The 15,880-nt window shown below is 47.1% G+C and overlaps 1 protein-coding gene across 2 annotated transcripts in view; it reads right to left on the minus strand.

The window, feature by feature from the left end:
* The window catches only part of ANTXR1 (ANTXR cell adhesion molecule 1), a 250,183-nt gene that overhangs the window by 60,624 nt on the left and 173,679 nt on the right, over positions 1 to 15,880 (minus strand). The gene's annotated exons all lie outside the window — the stretch shown is intronic.

Genomic DNA, 15,880 nt, shown 5'->3' on the forward strand with positions numbered 1-15,880 from the left:
AGTAAAATCACACACAAGACCAGATTTCCTGGGGGAGACCAGATTTCATGGTCTCTGATGCATTTTCCATAGGTGTGAATTTGTTAGGGCCTTAGGCATGAATGTCAGCCAGGGCTGAGTCACCAGTGGTTAGAATGCCAACAGGGCAAAGGTGTACTATGGCTTTGTATTTGTTCCTTCCCACAACGCCCACCCCATGGCCACAGAGTTTGACAAGACCAACCCTGGCTATGTCGATGATTATGGCTGGATATCTAGATAAAAAGGCACATCTGCTAATCTGTAGGTGTCTCTGCAGCCTTTTGGGACAGTTAGCCTTACGAACAACTCAGTCCACGCATGAAGACGTCTGGCTAACAGTGGTTCATTCTAGCTGTCCAGGTGTGTGCATGACCACTATCACCTTGGGATCTCACTTGCCCTCCATGAAAACAGATGCAGCCCTATTAAAATACTACACAGATGTCGCTACAGTTTCATACCAGACATTTGCTTATGAGTTCAGACATGCTTTCTCCCAACACATCCAAAGGACAGGAAATAATCAGTGCAACTATTCAGCAGTGGACCAATAGCACCAGTAAGAATTCCCCTATAGTGTAATCCAGAGGGAAGACAGCTGTGAGCGACAGCCAGATTCAACTGTCAGATCTTGCTAGAAGTGTATTCCCTCCCCTCCCCCCACATCTGTACACACAGGTGCTACAGACCGTGGGTGGCAAGTCTCTGAGATTAGACCTGAATTTACAATCAATGCCATCATGTGATGTAATAGATTTTGCACAACCTCTTTCATTTTAGCAGAGTTAAGGCAAAATTCTCACCTTCAGAGTTTGTCTTTGGAGTATATTCTGCCTACAGAGCTGCCACAGGTGACAACGGAACTCAGTCTGAGTGATTCCCGGTCTGAGTACACTGATCCCACAGAGACAAGCCCGGGAGAGGAAATGGCTGAGAAGTCAAATCATGGATTCAACAATATGGCCAGACTGAGGCACAAGTCAGCCCCCAGAATCAGGAGATAGCTTCAAAATAATGAGAAGGATATATTGGGGAGGGGTATATTTGCTTTCTGAGCCTTTAGGATACACTTGGGTTACATTTACAAGCTTTTATCTGCAAGCAGGAGGGCTAGAAACCAACTTTTTAAAAAATGAAAGCTGCGATTCTCATGCAATCACCTGACTCCAGCAGCTGGGGATTTAAGAAAAACACCAAATATCACACGACTCATGATAAAATCTCAAGACCTGGTATAACAAGGCGGTGTGGCTCCCCTCCTCCTCAGGGAGGGTCGAGCCCTGCCAGATGCCGGAAGGGGCGGGGCCACAGGGCACTGGACCCGCCCCTCAGAGGGTCAGGAGGCGACCCCTAAGTATAAAAGCCGACCGGCGGCGCTCAGTTGAGGCCCAGCCACTGTCGGGAGCAGACCTGCCAGAGGGTGCTTGTGACTGGGAGGCTGCTGAGGCCCAAGGTGGTTGCCCGGACTGCCCGGACCTTCCCCGCGCCCACTATGAGGAGGGACTGCCAGAGCTGCCCCATCCCTGCTGTTACCCTGAGGAACCCCCGGAGCAGACCTGGCCGGACTTCCCAGAGGTACTGCCGGATCTACCACCCAGCCCCAGCCGGGAGGGGCCCATGCTACTGGACTTCCCGGGGCTGATGCCACTGATCAGGTAGGCCCAGAGGGGGAGATTGGAAGTGGCCCGGGGGCAGCCGACTCCAGTCAGGCTGCAAGTGTACTGGAACCCATGTCAGTGTGTTGCGGCCAGGATCCCCACTGACAGCAGCGAGTCTTGGCCGCTGCTAGGGCCCCGGGCTGGGACGCAGTGGAGTGGGAGGGCCTGCGTCCCCCCTGCCACCCTTCCAAGGGTGGCAGACTCCCCCTCCCCCTGGCCTGAGGAGGCCTTCTGTATAGACTTACTGTTTGAACTGCTGCTCAGCCCCTGCCTAAGGATCTGAGCCCTGTGCCTGTTTGCTGCCCCACCCTGAGCCAGGGCCTGGGCTTTATAGACTAGTTGTTTGCTCAGCCCTGAGCCAAGAGGGCCTGAGCCTCTACAACTGTGTGTTTGGTGCCCTGCCCGACTCAGGGGCTGGGCCTCCTTAAACTGTACCACTGCTCGGTCCTGCATCAAGGAGCTCGAGTGGCCCGAGCCTCAGGCGAGGAGGCCCTCAGCCCCAGGACTGAGGGCCTGAGACCCTGAGCTGACTTTCTGTTTACTCCGCCCTGTAGCAGAAGGCCGGAGTTCCTAGCGACTGTGCAGCGTCGCCCAGCCCTGACAAAAAGGGCAGACTCGGACAGCGTGTAGTGAGGCCGGTGTGGCTCCCCTCCTCCTCAGGGAAGGTCGAGCCCTGGCCGGGCACCTTTACACCTGGCAACAATGGTTCATGCTTCCCCTTTCCTGCTTCCATTAGAATTCTGGCTCAGAATTTTACCAATGTCTCCCACTACATTTGGCTGATACAAAACTCAAGAGCCAAACACCTTCCCCCCACACCCCCTGCTTGAAATCTGGAATTCGCATCTTGCATCTATATCATATCACTCATGTCCTGCTTCTAACCATTTACCAACTGGACAGGAGAAGGAGTATTATTTACCAAAGCTAGTTGTTTGTACCGTGTCCTTACTAAAAGAGACAAACTGTTAAGTAGAATGTCTCCTTAGTCTGCTGCCCATGTGAAGCCAAAAACTGCTTTCTGCAGCTCTGCTATAAAAATGGTGCTAAGTTACAGTTTGTTATGCATTTTAAACAAAACCTTTGCCCTCTAAGCTGTTTAGCTTTCTCTAATAATTTCCACCTGTGAAAGATCCCACAATAAATTCTCTACTGTTGGAATCCAAGTTATTATATTACTGGCTCATTCTTCCAGATATGAACTCATACAAAGAGACACTGGAGGGCTTCTGAGCCCACAGTTTGTTTTCCGTTAGGGTGTTGGTGTGGGGGACGGGGGAGGTCTGGAAGGTGAGGGGGGCTGGAGGTGTTTTGCTTCTCTGTGTTTTTCTCTTTCCTTTTTCAAAGTAAATGTTAGTGCTGGTGAAAAGATGCCAAACAGAACAATGATCCCGGGCAGATGGGAGTGGTTCCAACACACAGGAATGTGGTGGGATTTAAGGCAACTACATTAGGAGCTCTGAACCCTCTCTGTGCCATGGGGTAGTCTTATTACACCCATTTTACAGACAAGTAAAGTGTAGAAGAGGGGTTATAAGCAGCTCGTCCATACCATCATATCACATTGCTGATAAAGCAAGATTAGAATCCAGGAGTCCTGACTCTCAGTCCCCGACCCTAAACACCACTGAATCCCAAAAAACAAATGCAAGCAAGCTACATGGAAGTTTTGCATCAGATGTCCCTCCACTCCAGACGCTTTGCATTTTTTAAATACTAATGGCCTGTTTTTCCAAAGTGCTGAGCATCTGCAACTGGGTGTCATGCTCTGGTGCCCTACATCTTTTGCAGTCATTTACAGAAGGGTCAGTGGTGGTGAATGCTACCAGATAAGATTGGAGTATGCAACCACACATGGTGCCAAGTTGCCACTGGGGACAGTCTGGTCCAATGGGAGGAGCGGGTGCTTAGCACCCTTGGCAGTCAGGCTGTAGATTTTAATTCAGTGGTAACTGTTTGTTTCGTTGCACTGGCACAGGCTACCAGATAGTGTCTCTTTATTTCAGCTGCTGGATTTGTCTCTTTAATTTTGATGCCTTCTAGTGGGTAGCTGGATATACATGTACCAACAATAAATCAGAAATAAAATGTTCCATTTCCTCCCTTCTCCTGTTCTGATGGCAGGCTGGAAAGGCTGACAGAGAGGATTTGATGGGCTGTAGAGGCTGAGGAGAAGGGACTGATATGAAAATAGCTTCAGACAGCTTCTATGCAAGTGCGCTGCCAAAGATATCATCATTATTTGCGGATATTAAGAAACAGCTGTCTCAATCCTAGATGAGCAGTAGAGGAAAGTGGATTCTGCTCTGAGACTATAAAATACCCTGCACGGCCCACAGTTGAGGAGAACCTGTTTTGTGTGAACAGAGGTCATCTAAAAGAAAACCAGGGTTGCAGATATACGGTCTTGCACATACAGTGCACACCCCGAGTCTGCTCTAACCTACACCATGGCTGCAATGGCCATCTGCTGGTAAGAGACTGGTGAAGCTTTCAAGGCTCTGGCCAGACCCTTTTGGCAGAACCCCTAGCAACCTGTTGAAATCAGCTAGGTGGCCTCTTTGCTCTTCTTGAATGGTGGGCAGCGGCGGCTCCAGGCACCAGCGCTCCAAGCACATGCCTGGGGCGGCAAGCCGCGCGGGGGGGGGGGTGGGGTGCCCTGCCAGTCCCTGTGAGGGCGGCAGTCAGGCAGCCTTCAGCAGTTTGCCTGCGGGAGCTCCGCCAGTCCCACGGATTCGGCAGCAATTCGGTGTCGGGTATGCTGAAACCGCGGGACCAGTGGACCTCCCACAGGCAAGCCACCGAAGGCAGCCTGCCTGCCGTGCTTGGGGCGGCACAAAAGCTAGAGCAGCACCTGATGGTGGGTCTGCGAAGTGAGCCATCAGTGCACAGTGAGTGTTTTAAACTAGTTCATGCCCGTTCTCAAATGTGACCTTGTTTAAAGACTTGCCCTACAGCATTACAGTACACAAGGAGTCCTGTTTCCTCTCCACCCTGCCCCATGCATTGTCATTAAGGCTACATTTACACTATGAGCTGGGTGTGGCGCGGTTTCCCAGCTTGCATACACATACTCTGTGCTAGCTTTCATTGAGCCAGCATGCTAAAAATAGCAGTGTAACCGTGGTAGCACGGGCAGCGGCAGGCTGGGCTAGGTGCCCCAAGTCTGTATCCATGGGGCTCAGGGGGCTTTGTATTCTGGGCGGCTAGCAATGGTGCCCATGCTACTGTGGCTACACTACTATTTTTGGTGCGTTAGCTCAGTGACAGCAAGCATGAGTATATCTACATGAGCTGGGAATCAGGCCCCTTCCTCCACAGTGAAGACGTAGCCTTAGGGAATGTCTACACTTCAAGCTGGAAGCTCAAACTCCAGCTCGAGGAGATATACCCACGCTAGCTCTGATCGTGCTAGCATGCTAAAAATAGAGCATAGCAGCAGTGGCGCAAGCTGTGGGAGGAGCTTGCTGTTCTGAGCCCAGACCCGTCTGAGACATCGGACACATACTCTGGGCAGCTAATCTCTCGCACGGCCATGGGTACATTCTATTTGTAGCATGCTAGCTTGATCAGCACTAGTATGGGAATGTCTCCTCAAGCCAGAATTGATGCCTCCAGCTTGAAATGGAGATACACCCTTACATCTCTGCCACCAGGGCGTGGGATACTGCCCTTTTGATCTGGTGGCATTTGCTGCCCACTTTGCACAGGAATAAATGACAGCGTGCGGTTTAGGGCAACGGAAAATCAGGCCCAATATTTATAAGACCTGCCCCGGACAGAAGTAAACCCAGGACATTACTCTGAAATATTGCACTCTCTTTTGCAAAGATCTTTACTGCATTTGTAACACTAGCTAACAAAGGGGCACCAGATGATAAAGCAGAAGCAGCATCTGAATTGAGGACACCAAGCATGCCCCAGTCTTAAATCATAATGTCCTTGGTTTTATTTTCTCTCTGCGGGTTGGTGGCTCATCTTTAACATTGTTTTAATGCACTTTGCTGCAATTTTAAGTAAATACTGTGGGACAGGCCTGCTGAGTGAGTGAAAGTCTGAACCCAAGATTAACCAATTTTCTTCAGGAAAAAAAGCCCCATAAGAATGTTTTCCTTGTGCTGGTTCCATCTCTCCTGCAATGTAACTTTAGCAGCTTCAGACTATCACTTGCATGGTCTTTGTTTATTTTCTTTATTTATGTTGAAGTATTTATTTAAAAAAAAATGGGAAACTGGGCCAGAAAATAATGGGTCATGATTATTTTGCCCAAAGAGTTACTTAGTTTGGCGACGTGATAGTTTTGTGGATCCGACTAGAACACAAATCACACTGTGGATCAGGACACTGCTGGCATCAGATATTCTTTTGGATCAAGTGGGGTCAAGTGTAGACCCCGGGCTTGGATCCTAAAAGCCATTTTGTTTCTTTGCCAGTTCAGCACTAGATGGTCACTTTACAGAAAATAACTCTATCCTCAGAGAAGCATGATTCCCTCCCTGATTCCTCCATGCTCTGGGGGGTGAAGGAAGTAAGTTGGCTACTGGCCTAAATCAGTCAGAAATTACTTCCTCCTCTGTGATACCTGGTGCCTTGGGTGGGCAGAGTGATGGTTCCACCCACTTTGGGAGACAGTGAGCCTGAAGCCTGCACAGCTGGGCCAAAGACCTGAGGAAGCTGCGCAGAGACCCAGAGAGGGGTTCCTACTTCCCCTGGGCTCCCATGTGGGTCAGTCCAACAGATAATTGAACCCTGATCACCTTTGCAATTAGAGCCAGTTGAAAAATGGAATAACCTTTTCACTACAAATTTCATCGTGTTCCTCCCCCCACCCCACTGGAAACTTTGAATTTTGAACCTTTCCACCCAGGTTTGTTTGCCTCAGTCTCCTATGTCCGTTGAGCAGCTCCTCTTGCTCCAAACCACTAGTTAAGAGGCCAAATTCACAGGCAATGTGGTATCAGTTGACTCCCTTAGACTTTCTCATGGCCACTTACTGATATGGGAGTGGTATGATTGCTCAGAACTCCAGTTTGAAACTGGAGAAAAGCCTGTTGAGAGTCTTTGGGTTAAGTTTAGAGGCGAGAGCAACAAAGGTGATGTCATGATAGGCGACTGCTATAGATCACCAGATCAGAAGGATGAGGTAGACGAGGCTTTCTTCGGACAACTAACAGAAGTCTCCAGATCACAGTCCCTGGTTCTAATGTGGGACTTCAATCACCCTGACATCTGCTGGGAGAGCAATACAGTGGTGCACAGACAATCCAGGAAGTTTTTGGAGCATGTTGGGGACAACTTCCTAGTACAAGTGCCAGAGGAACCGACTAGGGGCCATGCTCCTCTTGACCTGCTGCTTACAAACAGGGAAGAATTGGTAGGGGAAGTAGAAGTGGATGGCAACCTAGGCAGCAGTGACCATGAGATGGTTGAGTTCAGGATCCTGAAGAAAGGAAAGCACCAAATTACGGACCCTAGACTTCAGAAAAGAAGACTTAGACTCCCCTAGGGAACTGATGGGCAGGATCCCCTAGGAGACTAATATGAGGGGGCAACGAGTCCAGGAGAGCTGGCTGTATTTTAAAGAAGACTTATTGTGGATGCAAGGAACAAACCATCCTGATGTGCAGAAAGCATAGCAAATATGGCAGGCGACCAGCTTGACTTAACAGTGAAATCTTCGGTGAACTTAAACTCAAAAAAGAAGCTTGCAAGAAGTGGAAATTTGGACAGATGATTAGAGAGGAGTATAAAAATATTGCTCGAGCATGCAGGAGTGTAATCAGGAAGGCCAAGGCACAATTGGAGTTGCAGCTAGCAAGGGATGTGAAGGGTAACAAGAAGGGTTTCTGCAGGTATGTTAGCAACAAGAAGGTGGTCAGGGAAAGTGTGAGACCCTTACTGAATGGGGGAGGCAACCTAGTTATAGATGATGGGGTGGGATCTGAGTTACTACAGAGAATTCTTTCCTGGGTGTCTGGCTGGTGAGTCTTGCCAAGATGCTCAAGGTTTAGCTCATTGCCATATTTGAGGTCAGGAAGGACTTTTCCTCCAGGGCAGACTGGCAGAGGCCCTGGGTTTTTTTTGCCTTCCTCTGCAGCCTGGGGCATGGGTCACTTGCTGGAGGATTCTCTGCGCCTTGAAGTCTTTATACCATGATTTGAGGACTTCAATAACTCAGACACAAGTTAGGGATTTGTTACATGAATGGGTGGGTGAGATTCTGTGGCCTGCATTGTGCAGGAGGTCAGACTAGACAATCATAATGGTCCCTTCTGACCTTAAAGTCTATGATTCTGTGATGTGGAAAAAGCTGAAGTACTCAATGCTTTTTTTGCCTTGGTCTTCACAGACAAGGTCAGCTCCCAGACAGCTGCACTGGGCAACACAGCGTGGGGATTAGGTGAGCAGCCCTCAGTGGTGAAAGAACAGGTTAAGGACTATTTAGAAAAGCTGGTCATGCACAAGTCCATGGGTCCAGATCTAATGCATCCAAGGGTGGTGAGGGAGTTGGCCAATGGCTCTGCAATCACATCAGCCATTAACTCTGAAAATTCGTGGCTATCGGGGGAGGTCCCGGAAGATTGGAAAAAGGCAAACATAGTGCCCATATTTAAAAAATGGAAAAAAGAGAACCCAGGGAACTACAGACTGGTCAGCCTCACTTCAGTCCCTGGAAAAATCATGGAGCAGGTCCTCAAGGAATCTATTTTGAAGCACTTGGAGGAGAGGAAGGTGATCAGGAACAGTCAACATGGCTACACCAAGGGCAAGTCATGCCTGACCAACCTGATTGCCTTGTATGGATATGGGGAAAGTAGTGGACGTGATATATCTTGACTTTGGCAAAGCTTTTGATACGGTCTCCCACAGTATTCTTGCAAGCAAGTTAAAATAGTATGGATTGGATGAATGGACTATAAGGTGGATAGAAAGTTGACTAGATGTCGGGCTCAACGGGTAGCGATCAGCCGCTCAATGTCCACTTGGCAGCCAGTATTAAGCAGAGTGCCCCAGGGTTGGTTCTGGGGCCGGGTTTGTTCAACAGCTTCATTAATGATCTGGATGATGGGATGGATTGCACCCTCAACAAGTTCACAGATGACACTAACCTGAGGGAGAGGTAGATATGGTGGAGGGTAGGGATAGGGTCTAGAGTGACCTAGACAAATTGGAGGATTGGGCCAAAAGAAATCTGATGAGGTTCAACAAGGACAAGTGCAGAGTCCTGCACTTAGGACGGAAGAATCCCATACACTGCTACAGGCTGGGGACCAACTGGCTAAGCAGCAGTTCTGCAGAAAAGGAGCCTGGGATTACAGTGGACAAGAAACTGGATATGAGTCAGCAGTGTGCCCTTGTTGACAAGAAGGCTAATGGCGTATGGGGCTGTATTAGTAGGAGCACTGCCAGCAGATTGAGGGAAGTGATTATTCCCCTCTGTTCGGCACTGGTGAGGCCACACCTGGAGTACTGCATCCAGTTTTGGTCCCCCCACTACAGAAGGGATGTGGACAAATTGGAGAGAGTCCAGTGGAGGGCAACCAAAATGGTTAGGGGTCTGAGGCACATGACTTACGAGGAGAGGCTGAGGGAACTTGGGTTACTTAGTCTGCAGAAGAGAAGAGTGAGGGGGGATTGGATAGCAGCCTTCAACTACCTGAAGTGGACTTCCAAAGAGGATGGAGCCAGACTGTTCTCAGAAGTGGCAGATGACAGAACAAGAAGCAATGGTCTCAAGTTGCAGTGGGGGAGGTCTAGGTTGGATATTAGGAAAATCTTTTTCAGTAGGAGGGTGGTGAAGCACTGGAATAGGTTCCCTAGGGAGGTGGTGGACTCTCCATCATTAGAGGTTTTTAAGGTCAGGATTGACAAAGCCCTGGCTGGGATGATTTAGTTGGTGTTGGTCCCACTTTGAGCAAGGGGTTGGACCAGATGAGCTCCTGAGGTCTCTTCCAACCCTAATAATCTATGATTCTATGAGTGCCTGTGTTGGAAAACCTTAGTCCTTTAAAACCCCCAGCTCTTTTCATAACTGTAGGGGTGTTACCCCAACACATGCTTGCAAAATTCAAATACAGGTCATTGTATCTGGCCTAGTTAAAGTCTCCTCAATGTCTAAATCAAGTATGGGCTGCTTATTCCTTTTGTGTCCTAAATTACTGCCCTGTGCTGTTGCACAGATGCTGCACTGAACCTCTGTGGTGGCTGCCATTCCATGGAGAAGAAAGCCATATCCCTTACTTACTTCACAAGCATGTGAGGCTTACTTAGTTGTCCGGAAAGTGCTTCAGACTCTTCAAATTAAAGTTGCTATAGAAGTACTGGGTATTATAATATCATCCACAGCAGCAAATTAGGATACAGCAGATGGGACTTTCAAAAGGTTCCTGCACTGGCCTAGAAGTTTTATTGACTTCATTTGGGAGCAGATAGGCCAATGGTGACCCCTTCTGAACATTCCAGCCCATGTGTCTTTCAATGCAGAGCTGACTCTGGATAGCAATGCCAAAGCATTAGGGCAACTTGTCTTGAGTCATGACTTTTTTGTGTGTGGCTCTCATGCCTGTTTCTGATCAGTTACCCCAGTGTAAATATGGAGTAGCTCCAGTGACTTCTGCAGACTTTGGATTTGAACTGGCATGGAGGAGATCAGAACCTAACTCTCAGAATGTCAGTGAACCCACATGACATCACCATGGAGGGAACAGAAATCAAGTTGAGGCAGGCTGGCAATATATTTTCATGTCATAGTTGGGATACTGTCTCAGTACAGAAGAGAGCACTCCCAGGATCTCAGATGAGCTGCTTATACCATTGAATGCTGAAGCATTCTGAGGCAGCACTGCTGTGACTCAATAAATGCTAAGTACTGAAGTCCTGTTGCTCTTAATGCCACATTTACTGCTGCTTTCCATTTACTTTTCATTATGCTACATGACTGCTTGCTAGTTTAGAGAGGCAGTGTTGTCTTGGGCTCTCGGTGTTGAACTGAGAGAGTTGGCATTTAACTCCTGACTTCTAATTCTAGCTGCACAATGAACTCATCATGTGACCTTGGGCAATTCACCTGTACCTTTCTGTGGGCCAGATCACTGGCCTGCTTAGGGTTCCCTTTGGAGCACTCTAGCACCAACCTGCGCTGCTTCATCAGCTGCACCAAGCATAAAGACCCAGCCTCATCTATCCAATAGCTATACTACTACTTTCTTGGGCCCCAATTCATCAAAGCACTTTAGCATGAGCTTAACTTTAAGGGCCTGCTTAAGTAGATCTCTGGTCAGCAAAGTGTTTGTAAACGGTGGGATTTTCAAATGAGCCTGAGAGAAGCTAGGGATGTTGAGCACCTAACTCTCTTAGGCTCTGTTGAAAATCCCAGTGTTAATAAGCACTTTGCTGAGTACAGATGGATTTAAGCACGTGCTCCAGTGCTTTGCCTCAGGGTATGTCTACACTGCAATCATGGAGTTTGACTGCAGCTCAAGCAGATATATCTGAGCTAGCCTTAATCTACCTAGCCAAGGTCCTGCAGCAGTGAAGCTGAATAATTTACCTAGGGTTCCAGACAGGCTCGTACAGCGCACGCTGAAGCATGTGCTGGCACCAGGGGTGGCTCTAGGCATTTTGCTGCCCGAAGCACAGCAGGCAGGCTGCCTTTGGGGGCTTGCCTGTGGGAGGTCCCCGGTCCCGCGAATTCGGCGGCAGCCTGCAGGAGGTCCGCCGAAGCCACGGGACCAGCGGACCCTCTGCAGGCATGCCGCCAAAGGCAACCTGCCTGCCACCCTCGTGGCGACCGGCAGAGTGCCCACTGCAGCTTGCTGCTCCAAGCATGCGCCTGGCGTGCTGGTGCCTGGAGCTGCCCCTGGCTGGCATGACTTACTGCTCCAGGACCTGAGCTAGTTAATATTTGCCCTGTGTCTTGACTGTGTAAAGCAGTAGGGAGCATGGTCCTGGATTTGGTGAAGTCGTATGGAAAGACTAAGGAGTGAAAGCAAGGAACCCTGGCAAATTTGGGCTAGAACGTGCTTTCATTTTGAGACCCAGCAGCCATGTTCTCCATATAGACTGATGCCTGCTGAATCCATGAATAAAGGCAGAATGTGCAGTGTGAGCTTCAGCTGTATAAACACAACAATAAATGCTTCTACTTTGCAAAAATATATGAAAAGGAGCTAAGTCAGCAGAACCCGTCCACCCATCAGTATGGTGGGACGTGGAAGGAAAATGGCAACAGATGCTGATGTCATTTACTCATCTGAATACGAGTGAGTTTGTAAGCTGCTGTTTCCTGTCTACAGAGCGTTTCTAATTACACAGGAGGACTTGCGGCTATATCTGCTAGCCTCATTGGTATTCTGTTCATGCAGGCATCAAAATTATGAATGTTGAGATTGTTTTTAAAAGTTGAGACTTTTTTCCTTTTTGCCAGTCACTTCATATTTCTAGATCTTATTTCTCATGCAGATCTGGAGCTCTTTATTCAGAGATAATCCCAACACGATGACTCAGATTAATCCCTGGTGTAATTCAACTGACTTCAGTGGATGAGTTTGCGTGGGTATCTGACCAATGTGACCACAACTTGATTTTCAAAATGTAATTAAAATGCAAACTTAACCCCAGTGGAGATTATTTCAAGAAATTGACTCTCTTATTAATAATGTTCTGCATTTCTATCACACTTTGGATTCATAGAGCAACAATAAAACACAGTGATCTCTAGGGGGGAGGGCAGCAATCTGCCAGTTGATGGGGAAAGGAAAGTTTCAACCAATGATCTCTTATAGAAAGTATCTGGGAGTATTTATGGCCTGATTTCAGAGGTTGGTTATGAGTATTCACCACCACTGAAGATCAGGATATGCACAGTGGATTTAAGGTATCAAATGAAAGATCCTTGCAACCTTGTCCTATTTAACAACAGAGCTAAGTATGTCCATGTCTCTGTTTCAGAGACTAGAAGAATTAAATTTAATTCTCATAGGCAGTGAGTGATTTCATGGTTATGGAACAGTCATATTCCAGCCTCTTTTTGATCTCAGTTACACCCATCTAAATCAGAAATGGCTCCATAGATGCTTGTGAGGTACAATGGTATAAAATCTCAGAACCATCACAATCCCCAGTGCTCCTAATATACTGCACCAGATAATAGATTACAGCTTGGATGGGAAATGGTTTTAACATCCTGTGAAAATTTTAATGATTCCAAAAAATTTCCAAACCCAAATCAGAACAAAAAATTGAAATCTTCAATTTTTTTGTGAACTAAAAAACAAAACAAAATGATTTTTTTTGGGGGGAGGGGGTCTGTCAAAGTATTTTGTTCTTATAATTTTGAAAAGTTTCATTTCAGTGTTGACCATTTTTTATATTTAGTTTTTTAAACTCTATTTAGCTTACATTTCAAAAGATGTCATTTTGAACCAGAAAAGCAGAATGTGTTGTTTCCGAAATGTCAAAATGGGACATTATGACAATTTAAGAACTTTTATTTTTCAAACATTTTTCAAGTCGAGCCATTCATCAAAACCTACCCATCACAGAAGATTAGGGCTGAAAGAGACCTCAGGAGGTCATCTAGTCCAATCCCCTGCTCAAAGCAGGACCAACACCAACTAAATCATCCCAGCCAGGGCTTTGTGGAGCTGGGTCTTAAAAACCTCTAAGGACGGAGATTCCACCACCTCCCTAGGGAACCCATTCCAGTGCTTCACCATCCTCCTAGTGAAATAATGTTTCCTAATTTCCAACCTAGACCTCCCCTGACTGCAACTTGAGACCATTGCTTCTAGTTCTGTCATTTGCCACCACTGAGAACAGCCGAGCTCCATCCTTTCTGGAACCTCCCTTCAGGTAGTTGAAGGCTGCTATCAAATCCCACCTCACTCTTTTCTTCTGCAGCCTAAATAACCCCAGTTCCCTCAGCCTCTCCTCGTAAGCCATGTGCCCCAGCCCCCTAATCATTTTCATTGCCTTCTGCTGGACTCTCCAATTTGTCCACATCCTTTCTGTAGTGGGGGCGGGAGGGAGGGGGCCCAAACTGGACACAATACTTCAGGTGTGGCCTCACCACTGCTGAGTAGAGGGGAATAATCACCCTTAAAAAACTGATCTGGAAGGGTCAGCATTCCAGGCATTAAAAAAAAAAAAAAGAGGACTGAAATTCATATCAATGAGTATCTGCCAACATGCATCCATTCCATGGACTCTCTCTCTAGTGGGCTAGTATCTGAGAAAATATATGTGGTGCTCCTATAAATGGCCACTGGAGAGTGTTTTTTCAGCTCAGGTACTGGAGCTTCTTTGATCTCAGAAGGTACTTAGTTCAAGTCCCACTAAAGACATATTCCACATGTCCCTTATGTGTTCTGTGAGCCTAACTTTAGAGTTCAGTTCTCCCATCCCTTAATAAAAGGATAAAGAATTGGCCATGTCCTTAGCTGGTATAAACAGATGCTCAGTTGACTGCATCCATTTACATCAGGTGATCATTCAGTGCAATGGACAACTTCACAAGCTTTCTCCTTATTCCAAGTGAACTAACAGGCTGAGGAAGTACTTTGTGTGTCTCACTGCAGAAGAAAACTCATTGTTCAACATTTCTTTCACCATGGCTGTGATTGGGAAAAGCCAGATGGCAGTTTTCATCCCAGAATGGACTTTGGCTCTTTTTGCAGCTGCATAGAAGAGGGAGAAGCCAACATCTCCTAGGGAAGGAACTGTCAGATCGAATGACAAGGAGAAGTCTGGGGAAATTTACCATGCTATTTCACAAGAGAGCTGGAGAATGTTTTAACAGTGCTGTGAGCAAACATGAAAAGCTGACGGTGTGTGTGTGTGTGTTTGGTGATGGTGGGAAATGATGCTTAGATCAAATAGCGGGATGTTAAAATAAACACGACTTTTGGTTTGCATTTAACGATCTGATAATGGACACAGAAGCACTGAGGTTTGTGCTTGCCCGAGTGTGACCACAAGCCAAACAGGGAGTTATTTAATCCTATAGTATGGGACAGCATGGCTGCCTCCAATGGAGTGGTAGGGTAAGCAATGCACAAAGACCCATTAGCACCTACAACAGTGTGGTTCTGCTCCAAGAGTGGGGCTGCTGGGCACTACCTCCATACAAATAAATAAATAATAATGATACCAATATTCACTGAACTGTTCCCTGGTTCTTAGTCATTTCAACTGGTAAATTGTTTTGATCAAGATCAATCGATCAATCTATCCTCAGAAACCCCATCATCTATCTACCTACCTACTTACATTGGTGTCCATCACCATAATATCTGAATGGTTCCCACATGTAAAAACAATATAAGGCAGTACAGTTCTACCACATTAATTATTATTTATTTTCTCTATAATGATGGTGGGTCTCACCCACATGCTCAGGGTCTATTCCACACAAAGCATTTTCCCCCCAGTCAGATTGAGAGAGACCCTGGATTGGTATTGGAGGTGGGGTTTGCCTTCCTCTGCAGCAGGGGGCCTGGGTTACTTGCTGGTTTGAACTAGAGGTAACGGTGGATTCTTTGTAACTTGAAGTCTTTAAATCAAGATTTGAGTACTCCAGTAACTCAGCCAGAGGTTATTAGAGGAGTGGGTGGGTGAGGTTCTGTGGCCTGTGACGTGCAGGAGGTCAGATACGATGATCATGATGGTCACTTCTGGCCTTAAAGTCTATGAGTATTTGGTCTGAATATGAAATCTAACCTTATTTTCCCCTCCAGACAGCTATGTAGGTGAACTCCTCTTCGACAGACAGCACCCCTCTCAGTGCAAAGCACAGCCCTCAAGAGGACCAGCCACTCTGTATTACTGAGTTCTTCATTTTTTTGGATTTGTATTGCAATAGCACTTGGGAGTCTATGAATTTATGCTGTATAGAGGTACCCACTTGAAATCAGGACCCCTTTGTGCTAGGTATTATATATACACTCATAGTAAGAGACAGCCCCTGCAGTGAAGAGCTTAAAATGTAAATAGAGAAGACAGACACAGGGTGGGAGGAAGGGAATATTATTATTCCCATTTTACAGATGGGGAACCGAGGCACTGAGATTAAATGTTTGTACAGCACCTAGCACGTTGAGGTCCTGGTCAGTGACTAGGGTTCCTAGGCACTACAGTAATATAAATAATAATAAGTGACTTGTTCAAGCCTACAGTAGGAGTCTCTGGCAGGGACAGGAATT

This window comes from Gopherus flavomarginatus, chromosome 2 (assembly GCF_025201925.1).
Source record: "Gopherus flavomarginatus isolate rGopFla2 chromosome 2, rGopFla2.mat.asm, whole genome shotgun sequence".
Lineage (NCBI taxonomy): Eukaryota > Metazoa > Chordata > Testudines > Testudinidae > Gopherus > Gopherus flavomarginatus.